Raw genomic sequence first — 12,877 nt, 5'->3', positions numbered from 1 at the left:
GGGAAATAACGAAGGAAAGCTTTGGCAGGAGGGTAAAAAGATCGTGAAAACTGAATATTAGAAACGCTGAGGGAAGTGGGGAATACCATAGGCGGGGTTAGAGAGGAAGAGAGAACGAGAGAACTGAAGGTTGTAGAGAGTTTCCAGAAGTGTAAGAGGGCGAGCCAGTGAGGGTGTGACTGAGATTAGGTCTCTTACAGGAGAATGAAGAAAGTTTGAGTAATCAGCCTAAGAGAAGGTCGAAAACATCCTAGAAGACTGTTCTGACAAGCCGGAGTGAGGGGTGGCAGAATGTCAGGAGAGATCTCATGAGAGTTCTGAGTTTAGAGGGAGGCCATAGTCTCTAGGCGGGAATGATTAGGAATGGAGCTTAAGTGGAAGCACTGTAGAGGTGAGGTCTGGGAAGCTTAAAGAGGAAAATTTGGGCTAGGCAGGGTAAGGTTGGGGAAAGCCATGTAGTGGTCCAGGACAGAAATACTGACGCACTGGGAGTAGCAACTCAGAATGTTTTGGAAAGAGTTTGTTGGGAAGGGAGGAGAACTGGGTGGATGAGACAAGCTCTGTGATTTTAATTTTAGATCCTTGAATGACTTGTGTCAGACCAGGGGATGGTTGGGTGTAGGAGGAAGCCCAATTAGTTGAGTGTGGAAGAGACAGTTGCTGGAAAGCAGAGAAAATAGAATAGGTTTTAAAGGATGTTTGTAGCGTCAGGATTCTGGGGATTACTGATTTTGGAACAAAGGGGATAGGAAGGATGCTTAGGAATGAGGTAGTCAAGAGTGTGTACTGTTTTATGGATTTTAGAGACAGGTTAGTAGTATTCTTGGGGAAAGAACAAGAAAGAAACGTTAGGTTCTGAAAAGAGTAATATGTTAAAAAAAATGATCACAAAGGAGATAGGCATAGGTATGGTACTGTGGCAGTGGATCACAGGAATGAAAAGATAATAAATTTTGTCAGTGAGATGGAGGGATGATAATAGTACTTAGGGAAACAGATAAGGAAACCAAGTATCCTACTGGAGACCTGACAGTGATAAAGCAGAAAAAAGAAAACTTTGACAGACGTTAGATGGTTATATATGGGGTAGGAGGCTAAATATTAGGTAAAATGAAGATTACTTTGGCTTTGAAAGACAGGGACTGTAACAGATCATTTGGAAAAATTAACCTGAGTATAAAATTAGTGTAATAGTTATTTTTGATGTGTTTTTTAGTTGTTTATCTTAAGCCAAAATTTGATAATGCAGGATTTGATACAAATACAGTATGTGAAAATTCTACTTTTATACCTACATGTATTTTAGACTAGTTTAGAGCTAAACTTCTTCATCAAAACAAGTTCTATAAAGATGAAGAATTGGATTGGGATGGGAGAATACCATGATAAAGGGAAAATCTGCTCAGTGGTTGTGAGTAGCTTATCCTGTTTAAACAGATACTTTGGTTTCTTCAACAAAGGTTAACTGCTTATACTGGAAAAGAAAGTTCTTTAGGTAAAAAAAAAATTTCTTTAGAAAGGTGCTTCTTTTTTTTTTTTTTTTTTTTTTTTTTTCTTTTTTGTGGTACCGGGGATCAAACTCACGACTACACACTTGCAAGACAGGGGCTTATGCCGCTAAGCTAACCTCCCAGCCCCTAAGATCCTTCTTTACATAGTGTTATGAAGGGAAGAGCAAGTGAATAGCTTGTGGACTTCAAAGTGGCTTATTTTCCTTTTTTACTTGCCTTTTGATAAATGTAGATTCTCTTACTCCCTCAAGTCATAAAGCTAAAGAGAGCATAGGAATTATTTCATTTTACCAATGTACTGGGTAGTTAAGGAACCTGAAATTCAAAGAGAATTCTGTAAGGTAAACTAAGAGGCTGTCTTAATAAATGAGGAAACACAGGCTCAAATATTTCTGATAGTAAGGCTCTTTTAGAAGCTTAATGGTATGGACAGTAAGGACTGAAACGGGTCTGTTGACTCTTGACCTGTTTATTGGAATTGAAGTTGTTATCCTCGAACACTTAAATTGAGTTATGTCATTCCTTTATATTCTAGAATTTATATCTAGGATTCAGTCTGTTTCCTTAGTTCCAATTTCAAAGTATCTTTTTTTTTTTTTTTTTTTTTTTAATTCTGCGTGGTACTGGAGATTGAACCCAAGGTCTTTGTACTGAGTGACATCTCTAGCACTGTATGTCTCCCCATTTTGAGACAGGATCTCACTAAGTTGTTTAGGCTGAGCTCAAACTTAACTTCTTCCTACCTTAGGCTCCCAGAGTGCCTAGAACAAAACATCTTTATTTCACTTTTTGCTTGGTTTTTTCTTATCTTTCCTTCTTTCCCACCCCCCCCATCCATTTCTTACTCTCAACTTGAGCCCCTTCCCCTTAATTGTTTTCTTGTGTGACTTACTCTTTCAACTATTTTTCATGACCTTGCCTCATTTTCACTAAACCTTTCTTAGCTGTGCATGCATAGAGTGTGTATTCAGAGTTTATGATTGTTCTTGAATTTTTGTAATTCAGTTTTTCAGATTGGCTTTAGCAATTTCTGGATAATGTAGTAATAGCAGTTACTTTATTTTTTGTAAGTACTGTATACCAGGCATTGTTATAGCAGCTCTGTGTGTTATTTTGCATAATCTGTCTACAACTCCGTGAAGTAGATATTTCCATACATTGATTCATTTATTTATTTGATGTGTTAGGATTTGAACCCAGGACCTTTGCACCTATATACCTAGACCTTTTTAATTTTTGAATTTTGAGAGAAAGTCATGCTAAGTTGCCGAGGCTGGGCTCAAACTTCCCATTTTCCTGCCTCAATCTGTGGTGGCATTAGGCACCATGCCTGGCTATTTCCCTGTATTTTATTTGTAAAGGAATTTATTCTCAGAGACTAAAACTTAACCCATCAGCGTGTGGCAGAACTAAGATTCAGTCTAGATTTAGGTTCTAGAATCCATTTCCTTTTCAGTACTCAACACTCAAGTGAGACCTGGAACTCTGGTGTCATTGTTTCCAAGTAGATATCAGAAAATGATACAGGGCTGGGGGCGGGGGTGGGTTTAGCTCAGTGGCATAAGCGCCTGCCTGGCAAGGGCAAAGTCATAAGTTCTATTCCTGGTGCAAAAAGAAAAAAAAAAAGAGAGAGAGAGAGAGAGAAAATGATACAAAAACTTAGTGGTTTTGAATTCCTTTATTAAAGTTTTAGGAGTTACTCTGATTAAAGTAGTTAAGGAAAGGTTCCCCCCACTGTCCGCAGTACTGAAGAGTGAACCCAGGACCTCCTGCATTTGAGGCAAGTGTTCTTGCACTACGCTATAGTCCTAGCCTATTTTGAATTTTGAGACAAAATCTCGATAAGTTGCACAGGCTGGCCTTGAACTTGTGATCCTCCTCCTTTTCTAGAGTAGATGGAACTATAGTGATGCACCACCATACCCACTGAGAGGAATGTCTTGAAAATCACTGCTTTTGTTCATTCCATTCACAGTTGGAAGGCCATAGGACATTAAAGCCATGTGTTGTTACCCAACACATTTCTGGTTTATTATTAGTGCTACTTTTCTATAATCATAGCTTACGTTTCTAAAATACTTTAACTGGCTTGTGTAAGTACCTGTTTGTATTTTATGAGTTAAACTAGGATGAGTTAATATTTTAACAAATGAGAAAATGCATGTGTTTATTTACTTGTCTAAAATTACAAAATCAGAAAGTAGCAAAAAAAGAATTAAAAACCCAAGACTTCAGATTTTTAATCTCCTAGTCTTCATGTTAGACTGGATGAAAGTGTTTGGTGTGTGGAGTGACAAATCAAAGTGTAAAGCTCAACTTGATTTTTACGTTGGTCAAGCCGTTTACCTTCTTTAGTCCATCATCTTATTACTCAGATGGGAATACCTCTGTTTAACCTCAGTGTGCTTGAGGTTCTGAGAATAACATGGGAAAAGCAGACAAGGTTCCTGATTCATAAGCTTGAAGGAATGATAGTAGATTATTTTATATTGAAAACTGAGAAAAGTTTTTGCCTTGTGAAGTAGAAGCTTTCATTTTCTTATAATGTTAATTTGCTTGCTTGCTTGCTTGCTTTCTTTCTTTCTTTCTTTCTTTCTTTCTTTCTTTCTTTCTGAGACAGATAATTTGGATGACAGGTATACTCCCTGGACCTGGTTAATATCAGCTTCTCTTCCCTCAATCCTCTTTTTTTTTTTTTAATCTTTTTGAGATGGGGTCTCACTATGCAGTTCAAGCTAGCCTTGCACTCACTTGGTAGCCCAGGGTGGTCTCTGCCTCAGCCTCCTGAGTACCGGGATTAAAGGAGTGCGCCACTTTTCCCTGGTATCAATCCTCATATTAATATTCATATCTGATTAGTTTTTCATTGAACTTTTAAAATTTACTATGGATATTAGATTTCTTAGCAAAGATTTAATGAGCTATTCATGTAAATGGAGAAATAAAGGCAAATAACTTGCTTGAGGTCACAGATTGTTAGTAAAAGAATCAAATTTGAGTTATTTTTTCCAATTTTATAAAAAATAAGTTATAATTCACATATCACAGAATTTATTTTTTATTTACTTATTTATTTTTTGTCTTTTTGAGACAAGTCTTGCTATGCAGTTCAGGCTGGCCTTGAGCTCACTTTGTAGCCCAAGCTAGTCTCAAACTCGAAGCGATCCTCCTGACTCAGCCTCCCAAGTGCTGGTATTACAGGCATGAGCCACCACGTCCGGCAGAGAATTTATGTTTTTAGCGGTTTAGTGGTAGAACATATGCATAAAGTGTGCATGGTTCTGCATTTGATTCCTAGCACTGCAAAAACAAAACCCCAAAAATATATAATCAATGGCTTTCATTATATTTATCAGATTATATAGTGCAAAATGTTTTTGCCATTCAGTAAAGAAACTATACCCATTAGCAGTCACTCCCCTCTCCCCCAATTCTTGGCAACCAATAATCTACTTTCTCTATGGATTTGTGTGTATTTCTGCAGCTTTTATGTACATCATCAGTGGGTAATCTTTTGTGACTTTTTTTACTTAGCATAATGTTTTCAAGATAATGTAGTGTGTACCAGTACTTTATTCCTTTTTATATACTAAATTTATTTCATTGTATGGATATATATATATATATATATATATACCACGTTTTATTTTTTCATTCATCAATAGTTTTCATTCATCAGTAGATTTTGCTATTATGAATAATGCTGCCATGAATATCTACATGCAAATCATTGTGTGGAAATATAGTTGCATTTATACTGGGTAAATATTTAAGAGTGGACTTGTTAGATCATAAATAAATTATGTTTAACTTTTTAAGAAACTGCCAAACTATTTTCCAAGTGGTTTTTTTCTAAGAAGCTTTGTATTAGGGTTATTTTCTCTTTATAAATGTTTAAAATATTTTTTCTACTTTGCTCTTTTACTTTGGTATACATTATTTGCTATATATAAAGTTTGTTTTAAATTTAATTATTTTACTGTATTTAACATATATTCCTTTTGGATTTTGAGTCACAAAAGGGGTTTTTCTTTCGTGTTGTACAGGAATGTTTTTCTCACAGTATTTGTGTACTTTCCTTTTTTTTATTTAAAGAAAAAAATCCAAAAAGGGTAGAAATAATACATAATTTCAAAAAAATAAACAGTAAGAAATCACTAGTTGATAATTACATATTGTCCTTTTACAAATAGTTGTTCAGGTTACAAAAGTGAAGCATACAAAGTGGACATTCAAATAGCGAGACTGCAAACAGTTCTGTTCACCTATCCAACAAAAACATAGTAATATGGTTATCAATCCTATACACTTAAACATATATGCAGTTATATCCTTTAGAGCACTTTGTTTTCCTCTCTTTTTTACAATAGCAATTACACATTTTGGGTTTTATTACTCCTACGTTTCTTACTTTTACACTAGAGACACAATGTGATATTTATAAATATGATTCTTGTTTTTTTTTAAACTATGTCTCATTATGTAGTTGAGGCTGGCCTTGAACTCACTATGTGGCCCTGGCTGGCCTCAAACTCCCAATAATCCTCCTCCCTCAGCCTCCTCAGTACTGGGACTTCAGATATGTGCCACCATGACCAACTGTAGTTCCTTTTCTAAAAAATTTATTAAAAGTTTATTTTGATGTGCAAAATGAGAAACAGATCCAATTTTACCTTAAACCACAGGTTGCTCAGTTTTTGTTACACATCTTTATCAAATGCCAGTTTTGTATATAAATTTGGGTCTTTTCATGGAATTTCTTTCCTTTTCAGTTGACATATTTATTTGTGTGCCACTACTGCACTTAGCAAAGCTTAAGAGTTTTAATAAATGGTAGGAGTAGCTTCTCCCTCACTTTTTAGGATTTTCTTGGTTTCCCTTGTTTAATTCTTACCTAATAAGTTTTCTAATCATTAATCAGTGCAAGATTCAAAAAAAGCCTGATAGTATTTTCATTGGGATTACATTAAACTTGTAAATTAACTTAAATGTTTTTTATGATGTTGAGGCTTTCTTGAAGAAATGTGACTTATTCCAACTTGGATGAATATCTTTGAAGAAAGAATATTTCAGACCCAACATATTATTCTAAATTATATTTAATGTAACATTATTTGTATGTGTACAAAATAATAGGGATAGGTTCCTTATGTATAAGGATGAATTCCATATTACTGTTATATATTTATAAAATCTTTACAGATTTTGTATTGAACAACATAGGGATTAGGGATACCTACTTCGCCTTCTACACAGACAAAAATTCACATGCAACTTTTTTTTTTTTTTTTTTTTTTTTTTTGTGGTGCTGATAATTGAACCCAAGACCATTCTATGACTGAGCCGTCCCAGTCCCTTTTATTTTTTTTTTTTTAAGTTTGAGACAGAGTCTTGTCAAGTTGTCCAGGCTGGTCTTAAACTTGGAATCCCCTTGCTTCGGCCTCTTAAGTATCTGGGATTGCAGGTATATGGCACTAAACCTGGCCTCATAAAACTTTCGACTCTCCTAAAACAGCTATTAAGAGCCTGCTATTGACCGGAAGCCTTTCTGTAATATAAGTAGATTAACATGTTTTATATATGTGTTGTATACGGTGAAAATTATGGAAAAACTTCAAAACTTTCTGCTGCGATACACAGTTGATTGGCCAGATGGATAAAGAGATGGTTAGTGTCACAATGTTAGGCAGATGCTTGAAACACTCGCTCCTTTCAGTAGCATCAGTAGGTGGTCACACAGGTATAACAGTATGTACTAAGGTTAATTGTATGCAGTTATTTAATACTGTGTCTACATTTGTGTTTACATTTCTTTCCAGTGTACATAGGTTTTGATAAGCCTTTTGTATTTGTGTTTATTTTATGGTTGCAAATGATAAAATAGACATTTCTACATACTCTATGCATTTGTGACATACTCCCCTTCCCCCTCCCTTTTTTTCTCACCATTTCTTTTTATTTTGCTACCTGGTTTTTGAGTTTTGTCAAATTATGACATATCTTCAAATAAAATCTGCATATTAGTGGATTCCCACTTTTTAAACCTGTTATTTAAAGGTCAACTGTACAACTAAATCTACAAAAATCTCCAGATTCAAATTAGCTATATTATATTAACTTAATATGATGTAATCTAATTTGCATTTATCAACTTACTGTGGTTTTTAGGACGGTCATTTGGGGAAGGTGTGCTAGGGTTCATTCAGTCACTCATCTCTGTCATTCAGGACCCAGGCTTTTTACATCTTTTCTTTTGCCATCTCTATAATACTGGCTTTTCCTGTCCTTCCTTGTTAGTTGCAGTGCAATTCCATCTTTATCTTTCCATGTCATTAGCAGTAGGGAGTGGTAGATCAGACCAATTCTGATTCAATCCTTTGGGCAATAGTGGAGAACAAGAGATCTACACTAGCTACTTCTGGAGTGAAGCAGCATCTGCTAAAAATCCTGAAGTTAAGTGTGGAAGCTTGATCTTCCAACTTCAAATTCCGTACCTTTTTCATTGCTCCACAGGTATGGAAAATGATCTTTGTGTCCTTCATCTCTTTGTAGCCACATTTGAGCATCTTGACATCACTTGAGATCTGAGCAAATATTAATTGCTTTAGTGCCAGCACATCTGTTCCTTCTTGTGCCTCTCAAATTGAGTAACTTACCTTGGTTTTGTTTTTAAACTGAATGAGCCCTCCATATTGTGTTACCTGAAGTTAGATGTGGGGAAAAAATACTCCTTGATTGGTAGAAGATTTTTCTTCAAATTATGTCTTTTAGAGAAATTTTAGTTAATACATTTCCACCTAAAGGGTAGCCTGCTTATATGCCACACTTAGATATTCCAAATATAGTATCGACTGCGAATCTTAAGAACAAACAAAACACTACCTGTGTGTTTTGAAAATTGAATAAGAGATTATATTGAAAGTTCCAGTCATTCTGAAAATTATATCAGAAGACTGAAGTTGCCTCTGTGTATGTTTTTTGCCACCACGGATTTTCCAGATAACAAGGGGCAAGTGGTAATTCCCTCTTTGCTACTAAGAAACTATGCAGCTGAGGTCAGTTATTTTTCTTTTTCTGGCCTTCACCATCTTGCTTTAGTGGAATACTCTGGCACCGGACATACTTGATTTTAAATCCAAGCTCTGGGCTTACCAAAAGTAGCTCCAGCAAGTTGGTATAATATTTGAGCCGCCTTTAAAATAGAAATACTTTTCTAATAGAGTTTAAAACCCTGCTTGATATGTAATGAGCACTTCTATTTTTGTTATCCTAAAGTCAGATAGGGGTTAGAGAGTTTTAATAAGCTGGTTGAAACCATATGTAATTTTTAGAAATTTAAAACCTACTGCTCTAATAATGTGCCTTTATATGAATGTGCCCTAGCAGTGAACATTCCCAAGCTATCACGACCCACAGACACTCCAGCTAGCTATTGGTTGCCTTGTTTCTATCCTTTTCAAAATATTCTTAACAAGGACTTTGTTTTTTAACAAGGACATTTAAAAAGTAGTGGTGAGGGGCTGGGGATTTAGCTCAGCGGCATAAGTACCTGTCTTGCAAGCAGGCGGTCATGAGTTCAATCCCTAGTACATATAAAAAGTTAAAAAAAAAAAAAGAGCAAAAAGTAGTGGTGGCTCCATTTAAATGGCTGGCTGGAATTAAATGTCAGTGTATAGCTTCTACTACAAGAGTCCTACTTTGAAAAATTTAGGTTTCTGTGATAATAACGTTTACTCTTCTACTTGTAATTATTGGGCAGCAGTCCTCAAAATGTTGATTTTTTTTTTTTTTTTTTGAGACTGAGTCGCACTGTGTTGTCCAGACTAGTTTTGAAGTCACTCAGACTGGTCTTGAAATTGTGGTGATGCTCCAGCCTTAGCCTCCCAAGTGTTGAAATTACCTACAGGTGTGCACCACCACACCCAGCTGTTTAGTTTCTTTAGGATATGGATTTTGTGTGAATTTCTGTAGTTCTTAGCATTCTGGCTGTTGAAGTACTGACCAAATAAGAAGCCCAAATCTTGGGCTTATTTAACTCCTCGTTTTTAATTTAAATTTTTTTTGGTGGTACTAGGGTTTGAATCCTCCACTAAGTTATATCCTCAACCCTTTTTATGTTTTATTTTGAGACAAGGCTTTCCTTAATTGCTGAGAATTGGTCTTGAATTTATTATCTTCCTGCCTCAGTCAATCTCCCATGTAACAGGTTACATTTACGTGTCAGCATGTCTGGTCTTATTTAGCTCCATTCTGTTATAAAAACCGTATGTCCCAAGTAGTTCCATTAAAAGATAGCATAACTAGACCTTTCTTCTGAAAGCTTATTACACTGCATAAAATAATATAATTTCTATATAATATAATAAAATTTCTATATAGTAATATAATATAATTGTAGCCCAGGCTGGTCTCCAACTTGTGATCTTCCTGCTTCAGCTTCCCTAGTACTGAGGTTACAGGCATATGCCATCATGCTCAGCTGACAAGCATGTACTTTTGTTTTTATTATTTTTTTATTTTAAAGAGGAAAAAATAATAAAAACAATGAACAAAATTTCAAAACAAGATGATAGAGTAACAGTGGTTAATACACTGTATTCTTATCTTCAAAGTAGTTGCTCAGATTATAAGATATAGGTATGAAAAATTGATCAGACAATATAAACACAAGCCTTCTTTTCAGTGAACTAATAGAAATTAGTAGTATAACTTTATCATATTTATTTATTTTTTCCTTTCTTCTTTTCTCTTTTCCCTCATCCCAGTTTCTCTTTCCTTTTTGAGTAGTTTCTTTCCCTTTTCCAATATCTGTTGTACATTTTGGATCTTATTTGCTGTTTTATCATATTCTAGGAAGGCAATATGATGTTTACATTGTAAGTCTGATTTATTTCACTTGCATGATCTTAAGTGGCATCCATTTACCTATAAAAGCCTTGAGTTTATTCTTTTTTGTAGCTGAGTAGTCTTCCACTGTATAAAAATAACACATCTTTTTATTCATTCCTTGGTTGATGGGCTGTTTCCAAGATACAGCTATTACAAATTGTGCTGCTGTAAACATGGGTGTGCATTTATCACTGTGGCACGATGTTTTTAATCCTTCTGGGAAGATACCCAGAAGGGGAACAGCAGAATCAAATGGAAACCTCTAATCCTAGTTTTTGAGGAGTCTCCACACTTCCACAATGGTCGCACCAGCCTGCACTCCTGCCAACAGTGGAGAAGGAAAGGCTCCTTTTTCCCTATAGCACCTCCGCATTTGTTATTAGTTGATTTCTTGATAAGAACCATTCTTTCTGGGGTGAAGTAGAATCTCAGTGTTGTTTTAATTTCATCTCAAGTGTGTTGATGTTGAACATTTTTTCATATTTTTATTTGTCATGTATATTTCTTCATCCGAAAAGTGTATATTCATCTCAAATGCTCATTTTTGGATTGGGTCTTTGAATTTGGGAGGTCTGATTTTTTTCAATTCTTTTTATGTTCCAGATAAAAGTCCTTTGTCTGAGGGACAATTGGCTAAAATATTTTTCCCTCTCTGTAGGTTGTCTTTTCACTCTGTTGGTGATTTCATTTGATGTGAAAAGCTTTTTAATAAGGTGAGATCCCAGTTGAGACAGAATGAGACAGGAGGATTGCCATAAGCTTGAGGTCAGCCTGGGGTACAAAGTGAATTCAAGCCCAGCCTACATATGTAGCAAGACCCTGTCTCAAAAACAAAACAAAAAAATCCAACAGATTAAAAATGATAGAATTTTGGTGCGGCTGAAAAGAAGTATGAAATATAAGTGACCTTTATTTTAAGAATGTGGGGAGAGACCCCCTGACCCTCCGGGGGCTGGCATTCTCTCCATCAGACATGTGGTGTGGGGACATACATGCAGCTTAGGTTTGGGGTGGTGCCTAAGGGGCATCAGTGATGCACAGGCAGCCCATTGGTATTCATTTCGCACCACAGGTAAATTCCTAGGGGCGGGGAAGATAAAGCCCCTTGGTTCCGCCTCCCAGCTTTACCAGCTACAGTGTCCCAACTGGGGCAAAAATCCTTTCAAAAAATAAACAAAAACAAAACCGAGATTCACTATCTGTTTTACTACTTAAATAATGGTGCAGACTTGACTTTATTTTCTTAAAGTATGGATAAAACTAGTCCTAGAGAGTTTCGAGGAGAATCATTATTTAAATGGTAAAGTGATATAATTGAAACTTACTGTAGTTCAGCAAGTGTAAGACATACTTTTCTTTTTCTACAGTATTGGGAATTGAACCCAGGGACACTACTACTGAGCTACATTCCCCTTTTTTTTTAATTTTTAAAGATTGAAACAAGATCTTGCTAAGTTATCCAGGTAGTCCTAGAATTTGCAATTCTCAGGCCTTGGCTTCCTGAGTAGGTAGGATTGTAGGCATGCATCACAGTACCTGCTAAGATGCATTTCTTTTCACGCTTAAAATGAAGTATCTTTATAATCCTGTTGGTCAGGTAACAATCCTAACCTGATTACCATTGTCTGTACCTGAGTGAACACCAAAATCAGCATCAAAATATTCAAGATAAGTGTTGATAACTTGGGAGAAAATCTTGAGAGACAAATGTGAAGTACTGTTTGAACCACTAAGAACTGAATGGTTGTTAGGTGTTCTGTCAGATGAGCTAAAGAGTGAGTGTGAGAAGTAACACACACTTACATAATTATAAAGCTCTCATGTGGGCTGATAGTTTTAAGAAATGCTCCGTCACCGTTGTTCTTGTGAGATACAGAACAATTTTGGTCAGAGTGAGTCACAAGAGGGTAGAAGTCTATGAAAAGAAATTTGTCAGGAATGTCCTAAGTATTTTATTTTGCCCATGTTTATAGGTATGTATATATACTTATTTGTAAGTGATATATGATGGATCTATTTAAGTATAAGACAGTCATTTTATATAAAAACAAAATGAAAGAAATTTGGTATTGGACGATTGAACTCGGCCTTCAGGCTGAGTATATCTCCAGTTCTTTTTATTTATTTTTTGAGTCAGTGTCTTCACTAAGTCACTTAAGTTGGCCAGGTGGGATTGTTATCCAGACTGGATTAAATTTGCAGTCTTTCTGTCTCAGCCTCCAGAATAACGGAATTACAGACATATGCCACCTTGCGAATTCTTTTTTATATAAAAATATAAAATGAATTATGATACAGTATTTGCATTATGTTTTGTTCTAAATGGTTCATTTTACTTACATACTGCTTACATAGTGCTCTCTGTATACAATTTTTCATATATTTCACTAGCAACAAGATTGAGTCTATAGTTTTAGTCCTCCTTAATTTAGTTATAAACTTCATATTTTAATTACTTACTCCAAGGTGATTAGTAT

At 35.5% G+C, this 12,877-nt stretch overlaps 1 protein-coding gene across 1 annotated transcript in view; it reads left to right on the top strand.

Annotated features, from left to right (window-relative positions):
- The window catches only part of Ppme1 (protein phosphatase methylesterase 1), a 64,669-nt gene that overhangs the window by 621 nt on the left and 51,171 nt on the right, over positions 1 to 12,877 (top strand). The gene's annotated exons all lie outside the window — the stretch shown is intronic.

The sequence above is a fragment of the Cavia porcellus genome, unplaced genomic scaffold, assembly GCF_034190915.1.
Source record: "Cavia porcellus strain 051 isolate PalLab524CR breed Dunkin Hartley unplaced genomic scaffold, mCavPor4.1 scaffold_9, whole genome shotgun sequence".
NCBI lineage: Eukaryota > Metazoa > Chordata > Mammalia > Rodentia > Caviidae > Cavia > Cavia porcellus.
The sequence above is the reverse complement of the archived record's forward strand: the minus strand, read 5'-3'. Positions and strand labels throughout refer to the sequence as shown.